Source organism: Triticum aestivum, chromosome 7A (genome assembly GCF_018294505.1).
Source record: "Triticum aestivum cultivar Chinese Spring chromosome 7A, IWGSC CS RefSeq v2.1, whole genome shotgun sequence".
NCBI lineage: Eukaryota > Viridiplantae > Streptophyta > Magnoliopsida > Poales > Poaceae > Triticum > Triticum aestivum.
The window spans coordinates 656,333,105-656,341,822 of NC_057812.1; the positions used below are offsets into that span (position 1 = coordinate 656,333,105).

Sequence of the window (8,718 nt, forward strand, 5' to 3'; positions counted from 1 at the left end):
ATTGTTTTTCTAGTGTTCTTCCTAATTATTTTCGTTAGAATTAAAGGAAGAATAAACGTGATAGTGTTTTGACACGCACACGTACAAAGAAAAGCTATCTACACGTATTATGTGTATGCATGTATCTAGTATGGGCTAGAGAACCAGAACGGGGATGCATACATGCAGTTGCATGCCAACTAGCATGCTTAATCACCCCTCAAAAAAGAAACTAGCATGCTTAATCATAGTACTATTCCCATGAACAAACTATTCCGGCCAGCTCTAACCTGACACGATGGCTAAATGTATTAGAAGTTCGGTTACTACTCAATAGTTTGGAGCGGCAGCTGCATGCGCACCGCTTGGGTTCAGAGGCAGTCACACCACATGATAATCTTCTGATGTACGGCGACGGGCTGGTGATTAGATAAGGATCCATGCATGGTTAGCTTGGAGGCAACGCGTGATAACTGAACGAGCCCCACATATCTCTCCAGAAGAAGCGTTCGGCCGAATGGCCCTGGCGGCGCGTTGGGAGCCCCCGATGCCCTACCGCCTTCCTGTATAAAGGTCAGCAATCCTCACGCACAAGGGGGAACGCACATACACCGCTGGCCGCAAGGCCACTCTCAAGAACACAAGCGCACACGGGCTGGCCACAGCCAGGCTGCTCGCATGCATGGAGATCTGAGCATGCAAATCTCCCATAGTCCCTGATGGTGAAGCCCTGCTACTCACCGAAATCCCGTAGTATCCTTTGCCTTGCCGGCGGCCGCGTCGACGGCCACGTGCTCTTACGGTAAGAAATGGTGAGATTTCATGTCCACTTTTCTCACAGCTGGTTGCCTCAGATTAAAAGATCGGTTTACACCGGATCCATTTGTTGCCTCGGATTGTTTTAGATTGGTTTACAAATTCAGTCGTGACATGTAATGTTTGATAGGCAGATCGACCAGTGCATGGTTTGAATTCGGATCACTTCCATAGCAGATCGTTTCCGTATAAAATATAATTGGAGGTAAGTTGCTGGTGCCAGATTTTGGATTCGGATCACTCTTAGAGTCGATCGTTTCCGTACAGAAATATTTGAGAAGAAAATCAAATAGTGCTCGGCTTGGTTTCAGATCGCTCTAGTGCTGATCGTTTCCACGTAAAATTTCAGAGTCAATAGTGCTACACTTAGAACATCAATTTGGTCTGACGATGAAGAGTTTGGGTTTAAAAGTATTTAAAGGCATGATAGATTCGCCCATAAGTATCATGTACAAGATTTGGAGAAGTCTGCCACATTGCTGTATTATTTGTCATGGGTTATTTAATTTAGCCACGTGAGATTTATGTGTTTATATCTGAATATCTTTCATGGTGTATGAGCAACCTGGATAATCAATCCTATGACATGCCTAGTGCATAAATTTTAAGATGTCATTCATGGCCCTCATGAAGGGAGTCCATAACAAAGTCTTATGTATATGATTTCTTTTTCCGTGACCGACCAGGCCGGAACAACTCATTACTCTAGACCAACCGACGAGGTTGGAAGACAGCTACCTTCCACGACCGACGAGGCCGGAAGTTACTCACACGTCCTTACTGACGAGGCAGGATATCCTTTTGTTCGCGATTGACGAGGCCGAACGTTCACCTTGAGACTTTGCTATGAACCCGGTGCCGACGAGGCCGGATATCTTAGTCCAAAGACCGTCAAGTCTTTACCATGTCACAGCATGGCCACATCGGCCACATATTGGAGAATATTTCAGGTTCAAGACGACGACCATCAGTGCAGCTTAATCGGAGGTGTTTCGCGGATTGCCCCGCGGATGTAACTAACCGGATTGTCTTACGAGGCTCCGGGAACCTGCAACTATGCAATCGCCGATTCAAGACAGATTTAGTTAAAGGCGCAATATTTGTAATCAGTGGGAAATTGTACTTTGTAATTCGATAAAGAATTAATAAAGCAATATTTCCCTATGTTTGTCTCCTTTACCTTTTTTATACTATTATATACTGGCACGCCCGCACTTTACTTCATTGTCGTTACGCGCTAGGAAATATCCCTAACCTGAGGACGGTGTTTCTTTTTCGCGAAACACTGCTATCATACACATACCAGGTTAGCGTGTCTGGCACCGTGGGCGTGAAGCGTGGAAGGGCACAGGACTCAGGAGTGTGGACAGACCGGGAAGACAGCGGGGCGGGGCGCTTGTGGCCAAGACATGCATGGCCAATGGAGGAGGCTAGGCAAGGAGGCGACAGAGCGTTTCTAGAAGAGGGCATTGCTATGCGCCGTTGGAGGGAGTGGAGCGCGGGGCAGTTACACGATGGGCGAAGCGACAGCGCAGCGAGCAGGGAGGGCACCAGAGACTCCGTCGCATCCGGCGCGGAGGTGCTGGTGCGGCCGGGAGCAGGGAGGGCGCCGAGACTCCACGCCGCATCCCGTGTGAGGATCAGGTACCTGCATCGCGCGTCCGCTGGTTTCGCACGCTGGATCCGCTCACGGAAGACAGGACGCCGGCGCATCGCCTGCAGCCACGATTTGTCACTGCTCCACGTTGCTGCTCGTTTCCGTGCCCCATCCGGCCACATCCTCTGTGCAATAGAACGGCGTCCCTGCGATCGAACGAACCAAGGATGCAATGTCCACCATGTCGGTGCAAATCCAGCGCAACCGCCGTTGCAATCCGAGACCCCATGATGGACAACCATGGTGAGGCGGCGCGACGCGATGCTGCAAGCGAAATAGACTAGAGTCGCGGCCGTCATTGTTTTAGGGTTTCACGTTCGACAGGCCCTAAGTACAGGCCCAATTGAACACCAGATGCCCAAAAAAGCCAGTGGAGCAGCGGCCCGAGAGACTAGCACAGCCTGTACCCGCGATTTAGGTGGGATTAAAAGCAGATCGGACGGCCAAAAAACTCTAAAAATAACGATGCAACGGATAGAAATGCTAATGACCTGAGAGGGCAAAAAAAATGCTCAGTTATAATGTACCTAAATATGACTAAATTCATTGACTATTGGTGCATTTCATTCACTTGTCTTTGGACTTTTCAAACAATTTCTCAGAAGACAATATAGCTGTCGCGCAAACGGTGCTGAGCCACTCACCATTTTATTCATATCTTGAGAATGGTCTCAAGGTTTCGTAAAAAAAAGAAGAACTTTAGGAATAGAAGAAAGACCCGCCACAGAAAACTACGTTAGCACGTCTTCCATCTTATTGTCCCAGGGAAACCTTTTCCGAAGTGTCGTCAAATCAACTTTGGCTTTGAATAAACTAAGCGATGAGTAAAGTAATCTCAAGCGTGCTGCTCTTACTACTAGTATTTCCTGGCAGGGGTTGCTGCTACTTTTGACCTGCTTTGTAGGTCACAGTCCATGTCGGACTCTCGAGCCTCGGCGACAGGTTCTACCTCGGGATCTGGTACAAGAACATCCCCGTCCAGACCGTTGTCTGGGTCGGCAACCGCGCGACTCCCCTCTCTGCCGTCGCCTCCGCCCAGCTCCGAGTGTCCGCCGCCGACGGCAACCTTGAGCTCATCGGTCCAACGTGTTGTGGCAGAGCTTCGACCATCCGACGGACACGCTGGTGCCTGAAGCGTGGGTCGAGGAGAACAAGCTCACCGGCGAGTATCAGGCGCTGACGTCGTGGCGGAACGCCCAAGACCCCGCGCCCGGGATGTTCTACAACACGGTGGACCCCAACGGCACCAGCGAATTCTTCTTGATGTGGAACAGGTCCCGCACGTACTTTCGGACCGGCATCTGGACGGGGCGCATCTTCGCGACCGCGACGGAGGCGATGAGGACCATGCTCACCATGAACACGACGTACGTCGAGACGCCGGCGTACCGGCGCCTCACCAACGTCGTCCAACGCGACCATCACGCGCATCGTGCTCGATCTCACCGGCCAGGCAAAGGTGTACGTGTGGGTGCACGCGAGGCAGAGCTGGCAACCCTTCTGGACTGCACCCGCCGTGCAGTGCAACGTGTACGCGCTCTGCGGCGCGTTCGGCGTCTGCGATCAGAGGAGCCAGCTGCCATGCCGGTGCCCGCCCGGGTTCGTTCCAGTGTCGGAGGGGGACTGGGTGCTTAGCGATTGGAGCAGTGGCTGCCGGCGGAGCTCTCCGCTCACCTGCGCGCACAACGAGTCGACGACCGATGGGTTCCTAGCGTTGCCAGACGTGAAGCTCCCCGACGACTCACTCGCCGTGGGCGCCGCCAAGAGCAAAGCAGAGTGCGAATCGACTTGCCAAAATAATTGCTCTTGCCAGGCCTACGTCTTCGCTGCCGGGGGCGGGGGATGCACTGTCTGGCATGGAGAGATCCGCAACCTTGAGCAGCTCTACGCTGATTCCGGCGTCTCTGGCTCAGACCTCCATCTCCGGCTTTCAGAAGCAGGATTGCAAGATCTTGGCGTCTCCGGCACAAACGGGAAGAAACGGGGGAGAACATTATGGCTTGTTCTTGGCGTCCCATTGGCTGGTGTTGCAGCATTCGGCGTGTTGGTAATACTGGCCTGGAGGATTCTCCTTGCTAGGAGAAGACGACTGGCAAACGAGAAGGGATCCTCCTTGGTCGTGTACAATTATGGCGACCTTTGTGCCGCCACGAAGAACTTCTCAGAGTGGCTGGGCGGCGGCGGTTTTGGCTCGGTGTACCGCGGAGTCCTGAAGCAGCAGAAGGGAGACAATACAACCCAGCTCCAGGTGGCAGTCAAGAAGCTGGAGAGCCTTGGGCGGCAGGGCGACAAGCAGTTCCGGACAGAGGTGAGCACGTTGGGCTGCATCCAGCACGTGAACCTCGTCCGTCTCCTCGGGTTCTACTCGTCGGACGTCGAGAAGATGCTCGTGTACGAGTACATGCCAAGGGGCTCCCTCGACCGCTCTCTCTTCGGCGGGGGCGCAACCCTGAGCTGGCGTGAACGGTACTGCATCATGGTTGGCGTGGCGAGAGGACGCGGCTCGTCTGACGTACGGCCCACACACTGACGTGTGGGCCCGGACCCACCCGTCAGCGGCCCAACAGCAGGGGGCCGTACGTCAGGGGATCCGGCTCCGTGGGGAGAGGGTTGGCATACCTGCACCACGGTTGTCATGAGTGCATCATACACTGCGACATCAAGCCGGAGAACATCCTTCTGGACAATGACATGTCCCCGAGGATCGCCGACTTCGGGATGGCGAAGCTGGTGGGGAGGGACTTTAGCCGCGCGCTGACAACGATGCGGGGCACCATCGGGTACCTGGCTCCGGAGTGGATCTCCGGGCAGCCCATCAGCGCTAAGGCGGACGTGTACAGCTTCGGGATGGTGCTATTCGAGCTCATCTCAGGCCGACGAAACTCCGAGGGATACAGCGAGGTGGAGGCGACAGGGAGCGGGAGCAGTGATTCGTGGACCTTCTTCCCTTATGGGCTGCAGGGAAGGTGGTGGAAGGGGAGGTGGCCGCCGTGGCAGAGGAGACCTACAAGTCCAACAAATCAAAGCTACAAACCGGCTAAAACGACAAGACAAGACACAAAAGGTTAACATCATGACCACCACTAATAAGCAACAAGGATCAGACGTCCTAAGCTTGTCATTTCCCATTCTTGATTTGATCAACGACACTTTGCAACGGCATGAAGCGACTGTTAAACACCCTTTCACTCCTCTCGCGCCAAATGCTCCAACTGATCAACATGGGAAAGTAGTATACTGTGGCACATAATTTTTTTTTTCTTCTATTGCCAAAGATATTTTCGGGAGATCATGAGACCATTCTCAAGATGCTGAATATAGGTGGATATATGCATGGCTAAGTTCGCCACCAAAGTCACATCTATCGTTTACGTAGGAGTTGTTCAAACGTCCATTCAGATAGATTGAGAAGAAAGTGAATAGAATAGAATACACCAATAGTCATTGAAGATGACCGCATCCTCGATTTTTGTCATTCTACTTAGAAAAGTATAATTATGTTCATTAAGATTTATCAACATTGTCAAGAATTCATCAAGATAATCTCTACATTGTGTGGTGGGTGGTGATTTCAACCTTATTAGAAATAGTTCTAGAAAGAAAATCCCACTAAAACTAACCATTGGAGCTTTGTCTCTAGTGCTATTATTGAGCATGCTGGTTTGAGGAAGTTACCTCTTAATGATTGTTCTGATAACTTGATGGATCACGCCTTTGAGAAGTTGCATGGAGTTTTATTTTGCCCGAGGAACATTACCCCATGGCCTTTCATGAAGCTTTAGAAAGAGAAGTCTCTGATCACACTCCTTTATTGTTGGACACGGGTGTCGTGGTTCTAAGCCTGACAGTAGAGTGGGGGGTAGGTATGGAGAGGCAAGGTCCTAGCTATGGAGAGGTTGTAAACACAAGGGATGTACGAGTTCAGGCCCTTCTCGGAAGAAGTAACAGCCCTACGTCTCGGAGCCCGGAGGCGGTCGAGTGGATTATGAGTATATGAGTTACAAGGTGCCGAACCCTTCTGCCTGTGGAGGGGGGTGGCTTATATAGAGTGCGCCAGGACCCCAGCCGGCCCACGTAGGAGAGGGTTTAAGGTGAGTTAAGTCCGGGGCGTTACTGGTAACGCCCCACATAATAGTGTCTTTACTATCATAAAGCCTACTTAATTACAGGCCGTTGCAGTGCAGAGTGCCTCTTGACCTTCTGGTGGTCGAGTGAGTCTTCGTGGTCGAGTCCTTCAAGTCAGTCGAGTGAGTCCCTCGTTGGTCGACTGGAAGGCGACCTCTTCTAAGGGTGTCCTTGGGTAAGGTACTTAGATCAGGTTCATGACCCTACCCTAGGTACATGACCCCATCATTAGCCCCCGAATGGATTGAGGCTTTGAGTGAGGAAGGAGTTGATGTCGTTTCCGATTAACCTTTGCGCTCTGGTCGTGCGTTGTTCTGGACCAAAGAATCTCTTCGTCGACAGTGAGCAACTTGTCTTCAGTCGACTCGATCCATTCTCTTCTTTCGTCGAGTGATCTTTCGGGCTTCGACGATCTCCGAGCGACGGATCGCGGGAAACTCCGCGTCTGACAGACTGATCTGCTGTTCGCGGATTCCGCGGGATGCGAAATTTGGGGACGCGCGCGAAGCGGGGTGGACCGCGGCGTTCGGATGGGACGGGACATAGACGCCTCGATCTCCGCGCCGCTTTCTTCGCCACGTATCCCGTCTGCATAACTGTTCCTGGATATGATTAGATCGACCGGGCCCACCTGTCATCCACTCGGAAGGGACCTTATAAATGCGCCCGGCGAGGATTTCTGTACTGTGCCTCAGCATTCTCTCTCTCTCTCTGCTCCCTTCGTCCCCGTCCAGCGCGCTCGCTCTCGCCCCCGCACAACTTCCCCTCGCGCATCTCGCCGGCAACCATGGCCAAGGAGAAGACGGCGGCGCTGGAACGTGCGAAGAAGGCGTCGGCGTCGGAGAAGGCGAAGGGGAGATCTACCAGCCGCGGCGGGTCTTCGTCCAGATCCCGCCTGCCGAAGGGCTGGGTCCAAGGAGACTGGATCCAGTCGACCATCACAGAAAAAGACCTCCTCGACATGGCCAACGAGGGCTTGATCCCTCATGGAGCTGCGAGGCTTCCGGGGAAGGAGTGGCAGCCCCAGCCAGAAGAGGGTGAGTGTGTGCTCTTGGCCACCCATGTTGATCGTGGATTTTCTTTGCCGCCGAGTATTTTCTTCCGTGGCTTCTTGAACTTCTTTGGAGCGCAGCTCCACCACTTTACCCCAAATTCTATCGCCTATCTTGCCGCGTTCGTGTCCATGTGTGAGGGTTTCCTGGGCTGTCGACCGCACTGGGGTTTGTTCAAGCATATATTCACGTGTCGCTCTCAGACCGTGAAGAAGGCGAGCCCAGGTGATGAGAGAACCCGAGTCGTCCAAATGTGTGGGGGTCTGGGGATCCAGGTGAGGAATAAGAGCACCTTCCCGCCCATGACCTTTCCCGAGTCAGTCAGAGGCTGGCAGTCGACCTGGTTCTACTGCCAGGACCAGTCGACGCCGGGGCAGTCGAGTGGACTCCCTCAGTTTACCATGGACCGAGTGAACAAGCCCTCCTCTCTGAAGTTGATTCCGGAGGAGAAAGCTGACGTGAAGATGTTGATGGAGCGCGTGGTGCAGTTGGTTCGGGAGGGAGTGACGGGCATGGATCTCCTGGAGGTCTTCCTTAGGCGTCGCATCCAGCCCCTTCAGTTCCGGAGCCACTGCATGTGGTTGTACTGTGGGACTGAAGACGAGACTCGAGTCCATCCAGAAGCAGTCGACGATGTCACTCTGGAAAGATGGATGGTAGCCGTTACCGGAAACAAGGATAACCCACGCGGAGCCAGAAGGATTCCTCCACTCGACCACAACAGCGATCCAAACAAGGTACGCTTGCTCTGCTCTCCACTGTGTTCTTGTCGCATTCATTTCTGTTTATCCTGCCGACTGGTCGACTGATCCTTGTCTTGATATCTGCTAGGCTCTCACCGAGCTGTACTCGATGCCCAATGGGGCACAAGCTCCGACTGAGGAGGGTGAGGCGAGTGGGGGCGAGAGCCAGGAAGAGGAGGAATGGGACTCGGACGTTGCAGAGGATGATGACGACGATGATGATGATGACGGTGATGAAGATGACGTTGAGACGAGGAAGAAGAGGAGGAGGAGGTCGTACCACCGCGCTCAGAAAGGCGGTCGAAGCTTGTCCACGACCCTTCGACTGAACGTGGCAAGGGGGTTG

General features: G+C 53.1%; 1 long non-coding RNA gene and 1 pseudogene across 1 annotated transcript; both read left to right on the forward strand.

Moving 5' to 3' along the window:
• Positions 1–503: 503 nt before the first annotated feature.
• LOC123154348 (uncharacterized) lies at positions 504–1,959 on the forward strand. Its single transcript, XR_006476788.1, has 2 exons — positions 504–781; positions 1,482–1,959. It is a non-coding gene; the product is annotated as an uncharacterized lncRNA (long non-coding RNA).
• Positions 1,960–2,215: 256 nt separating this feature from the next.
• Positions 2,216–5,493, forward strand: LOC123153664 (G-type lectin S-receptor-like serine/threonine-protein kinase At2g19130; annotated as a pseudogene).
• Positions 5,494–8,718: the final 3,225 nt, after the last annotated feature.